Source organism: Carassius gibelio, chromosome A5 (assembly GCF_023724105.1).
Source record: "Carassius gibelio isolate Cgi1373 ecotype wild population from Czech Republic chromosome A5, carGib1.2-hapl.c, whole genome shotgun sequence".
Lineage (NCBI taxonomy): Eukaryota > Metazoa > Chordata > Actinopteri > Cypriniformes > Cyprinidae > Carassius > Carassius gibelio.
The window spans coordinates 33,993,926-33,999,925 of NC_068375.1; positions in this window are offsets into that span (position 1 = coordinate 33,993,926).

Consider the following 6,000-nt stretch of genomic DNA (forward strand, 5'->3'; position numbering starts at 1 on the left):
CTGCAACTCTTAACGTTGTCACCCCTAAAACTCAGAGCCCTCTTTTCAGCCATTAAGGCAAAAGTCATCCTCATCGCCCTCTGAGAGAAAAGACCAGAGCCCCCTTTTGCTTTCAGCATTTCTTTCTCTTTCGAAATAGAACAAATGTACGTAAATCCACCTTGAAACACACTTAGCAGAACATGTCAACATGTCAGGTTGGGTAGGTTGGGTGGATATTTAACGTCTTAATCCACTGCTATTGTGGGTTGACAGTCAGAGTCAGCGTGTATGAGCTCGGAGTCTATTATGGATGTGAGTCAGACGGCCCTCATCATACTTCTGCGGGGGGTTTACACTCATGCTGGATACACAGCCCTGCGTTTGTGGCCAAAGCCCTGGGAGGAGAAACAAAACTCTGCCTTGTGTAAACATATGCAAAAAGTTTGGCATAGAAAAGGGGGATTATGGGTAAAATGAATAGGAGCCAATTATAGTCCAGTTTTTCTTATGTGTTTCGGATAGAGACACCTTTGGGGTGAGGGGGTGGATTAAGTGTTATGGATATAAATAGCTTCAAAACTGTGTTATTTCATACTGTTCTATTTGTTTATGCAGAGTACTGCATAAGACACTCCATGTACATCACCATTAAAAAAGTTTAGAGTCTGTAAGATTTGTTTTAGTTTGTAAACAAGTCTTTATTTATTTGATCGAAATTAAAGTGAAATATTATACTATTTATAATAACTGTTTTTTTATTTTCTTTTAATATTTTTTTTAAGTAATTTATTTCTGTGAGCCATTACTCCATTCTTTAGTGTCACGTGATCCTTCAGAAATCATTCTGATATATTGAATTGGTGCTGTGATGTATTATTTTTAATAGTTCTTGTCAGTGCATGTTGAAAAGACCAATACATAATTCAGTACATACTAATTTTTTTTTTTTTAAATGCATATTAATAAAAAAATCTGACCTGTAGTGTATATGTCTGAAGTTGTTTATTTTTATTTAAAAAAAAACTTAATCACTAATTAAATTATATTTAAATGTATTTAATTTTCAGTATGCACCAGAGAATAATGTGGTTAAGAGGTTGCATAATGCAGACAGTATTACATGTACATTTAGCAGACGCTTTTATCCAAGCGACTTACAGTGCATTCAGGCTTTACAATTTTTTACCAGTTATGTGTTCCCGATTTGAACCCACAACCTTGCTAACACAATGCTCTACCACTGAGCCACAGTAACAGATTATTGCTATAATATTTTATAATTATATAATATATATATAATTTTTTTTTTTTTTTTTTTTTGTAAACTGACCCACACACAGTCAAACATGAAGGGTTCTTGTACTTGACTCTTGATGATGTCAGATGCTTCAGGGTGAGGTTCGAGGAAAGACTCTCCTCTCTGATTACAGGCCAGATGTGTGCCACAGATTTATGTTTGCTGCATGTCCCCAGTTTTATCGTAGTCTTTGTTCAGCAGTTTTTCTCCGTTATGTAGATGCATGAAGAGCATGTTTCTGACTGATTTATATTTTGTCTTGATTTCAAGCATCGTCCCTGGTGAAGTTTGAACCCCACAACCTTTTGGTAACCAGCCAGATGTTTACCCTCTAATCCACACCACCAAGCCCCACTCATTTCTGTGATTTGTTTATAATTCTGACTCAAATTTTAACTTTTTTAAGTGAACACATTTTTTATGTTATGAAAGACATACTAATAAAATGTGTAAACAGAGGCACTTTATATTTATGATCTGATTTGGTCAGATGAAACCAAACAAGATTTCAAGCAAATTTTCTGTAAGTTTTACAGTAATTAAGTGAGTTCGTGTGCTAGTAGATTATTGTTCATAATGGAATAAAACAATAAATATAGCGCTGAGATAATGAGGCATTTCATTTGTTACATCATACCTGAGAGGGTTGTTTCTGTTGTTGTCTGCTTTCGTTCCTGTGGGACGGTATGAGACTTGCCTCGATCAAAACCAAAACCTCCATTGTGCTGTGTACAGTAAACACTCAGAGTTATGCAGCGCACAGTAATTTCACTTCACAGGAAAATCACTTTTGGCTTATTTGTGTTATTAAGCAATCCACAATCTTCCATCTGTGGTAGCTGGGATCCGGTGCTTGTCATTAAAGAATAGTTCACCTAAAAATGAATATGTACTCACCCTCAGGTCATCCAAGATGTGAAGCAGATGAGTTTGTTTCTGTATCAGAGCAGATTTGGAGACATTTAGCACATCCATAGTGCGTCTTCAATCTGTAATATTGCTTACTGTATTGAAAAAGTAGGCTCGTCTGAATCAGGAGAGAAATATGCGTGAATACACTTTGTACTATAGCCGTCTATTGACAGAAAATCTTCGAATGACATTTTACTGACTGGAAGTAACACATGGATTTTAATCCTTTTTGTGCTTTTGTCTTTTTTGAGCTGGAAATCCCTGGTTTCATGGAAAAAGCAACATCTCCATTTGTGTTCCCATATAAAACCATAGAAATTCAAGCAACATGAAGGTGAGGAAATGATGATGAATTCTCATGTTTTGTGTGAATTCTCCCTTTCAGTTTGAGGGCTGCAGATTCATCTCCCCACCGTGTGTCTCTTACTTCAGTCTTCATTCAGGTGATTAAAGCCTCATTGATTCTGGCTCTGTGTTCTTTCACTCAAGTCTTCAGGTCTGCAGTGGTGAGAAATGCCTGCCAAAACATCTCTCCTACACTCCTCCTCTCCATCCTCTCTCCCTGCCCTGTGGCACTGTGATTATTTTCCTCACACTCTCTGTCATAAATCACCTTATCTTTACAGGCTGTGACAATACTTCCCACTTCACAGCCACAACATTAACCCTGGGCTGTTAGGCTGAGGCAGACACACTCTCAGTGAACGTGCCACATTCTCTCTCTCTCTCTCAATCTCTGTCTCTCTCACTGTAGATCGGGGATATACACTGCCAGTCCAAACTTTTAACACACCTACTCATTCATTGTAGGATTATTTTCCAGGGACTTTGTATGTGGGCTGGAGACTTGTTGTAGCATCATTTTTGTGTGCTATTCAGTACTCTTTCATTCAATTCATCCATCCACTAATAAACTCAAACATTATTTATGCTGCTGCATTGTTGTTCCATTTTGTGTATGTGTCCAGAGTGTCCATAGACTGTGTTTTGGTACAGCTCTGAGGCTGAGGGCATCAGTGAGAGCTGAAGGGAGGTTCAAACCGCTGAGATAAGGCTGTAAGACTCTAATGTACCATCCTCTCTCATCCCCTTCAGCAGCTCCAGGGAGGATCTTACCCTTGCGCTGAGAGGAGCAGGATATCTGCCTTAAGAGTGTTGTTAGATTCTGCTTTTCACAGACACCAGCAGTCCATCCACACCCACAGAAAGACACGTCCAAGACAAACACGCGACTGGGAGATGCATCTGAACTGTGGTGGTGTCAAAAAAATTCAGCATAACATACCTAAAATATCTAAATCTGAAATAAACATCTGTTTCCATTCATTTTTTCCTAGTTCTGAGCCAATTAGAACCTTCTGAAGTTTTGATTGAATGGGCATTTGAATAGGCTTTTAAATTTGAGTAAATAACTATATCAATAAATGTCAATAACATGTATGTGTGTGTGTGTGTGTGTGTTATTAGATATTATTTCTTATGAATTTTCAGCAACCATTACTCCAGTCTCCAGTGTTACGCGATCCTTCAGAAATCATTCTAATATGCTTTAAAAATTGGAAATAGAAATATTTTGTAACATTATTACTAGGGACCTGAGATGCAAATTAGCTTGTGGTGCAATATCTATTTACCTTCATGCACAGTTTTGTCTTTCAGAGCTTTTAAAGATGTTTTTGTACTCTCCTTAAACAAACTCATGAAGAAATGACTTTTTTTATTACAAAAAAATATTTTTTAAATAATTTATGCGTATGAAAATGTTGCTGGAATTTCCCCAACATGCCCAGTTCTGTTTTCTCTTCATTCCTATTGAGGCATTAAAGTTAACCTTTAGTAACATTGTTTCTAAAATAAACTTTTTAATTTTACATATTTGACCTGCAATGCTGATCTCTTCAGCGTGGACATCACTAAATAATGTAATAGTAAATAGATGCACCGATGTTAATTTGTAAAATGGTAGAGAAAAATGATTTCCATTAGATCTGTAGTGTGTAGTATTCACTTTAGGGTTTTTTTTTAATGATCAGCAATATCAAGTTCATGCCTGACCGGTCTAAAAGAGAGGCTTGTTTGACTAAAAGCTTATCTAATTTAGTGATGAACTGTAAACTGACCTACACGCCCTTGTGGCGAGAGAGAGCCAAGGGATTTCCTTTCCTCCTCCACCGTCAAGATGGACAATGTCAGGCCCAGGGAGACCACAGCACTCCCTTATTGGCATTGTGCTATATTGCAGGTAATCTGAGATGGCACCAATAATTCATGGTTACGTGGGGCATGGAATGAAACCAGTCCGAGCAGAAGATGTGCTTCTGCCCCCTCTGCAGGGTCAGCAGCCTGCCGCCTGCCATTTACATGAACTGCATCTCATCACTTCATGACCGATGGCATGGAATACTAGCTTACTCACAGTACGCTATATACTAATGAGTTAAACACTATGCATTATGAATTTTAATTTATAATTTGTGTGAGCTCATATGTTGTTCCCATGCTGTTTGAGACTCATCATGATCGCTTTCACAAGCTCCTTTGAAATATTTTTTTTATTGCTTTAAATTTCCTTATCTATAGAGCACCTCACATTCCTTCAACATTCTGTGCAGCACCTGTGTCCTTGTGGATCTTATTGTCTCATTTAAGAAAGATGGAGAGATGCATGGAGAGATGGAGTAACCCTCAGCTGAGCTAATCCAGGGCCTCTAAAGAGGTTTAAAATACTCTGGTTACATCTAATCTTTTTGCTCAGACCCAGTTGAGCCTGAAACCTCTTCTACGTGATCGAAACGTACAAATAAAGGTCTCTCTCAACCGGTGCAGGTATGAAAGGCTGCTATGTGCTCTGTGGATTAGAGTAGACTTTCCCCCTCCCGTTTTCTCAATTAGAGAAAGGATGAAATAGAGGAGGGAACCAAAAAAGGACTTAGCTTGTTTACAGAGTCTCTGCTCTGTACCCAGCAGGGGGACTTTTCACATTGCATATTTTAGCTGTGTTTCATTTTCAGACATGGTCTAATTTTTAGGCAGCACCCAGATATACTAATAGTGTCAGATGTAGTATAACATATTAACATGGAACCATAATAATAAAAATATTAGAAAGATTCAAAAAGCTTCATTTATGGTTTCAGACTAGATGCTTTTATCCAAAGCGACTTACAAATGAGAGAAGCAATTGCTGTAACGAGTCTCAGTTAGTCTAGCACAGTACATATTCTATTCATATATATACCCGTACAGAAAAAGAGACGAATGAGAAAATGTAAGCATTGGTCAAGAGTTTAGGTACTTTGCTGCAGAGCCAGTGGTTGTCTTTTGGGCAAACATCAGTGCCTTGATGTTTGCCTATACGGTTATGCTATAAAATAAATAAAATATCATATAATAAAATGTAATAAATAATAAAAATTAGCAAAACTATTAACAGATAAAAATAATTATCTTTAATTAATCATTGAATAGGCATATGAATAGGCAATCAATAACTTGGTATCAGCCACAACTGAAATGAAAAATAAAATAAAATAAAAAACTTGCCAGGGTAAAAAAAGAAAAAAAAAAAGAAACTTATCTTGAAAAATATTGATTCAGGAATTTATAAATAGGCAATTGCTAACTTATGCAGCCACCACTGTAATGTTACTAAATAAATAGATTTAAAATAGATTTATTGTGATTTTTTTCCAGTCAATAAACAATTGATATTGGTTATTTTGTTGGAGACTATAGTTACCATTGCCAATTTTCTTTCACAATTTTAAACGTATTTCTACTTTTAAAAAAGAAAGAGAGAAAGAACTGTT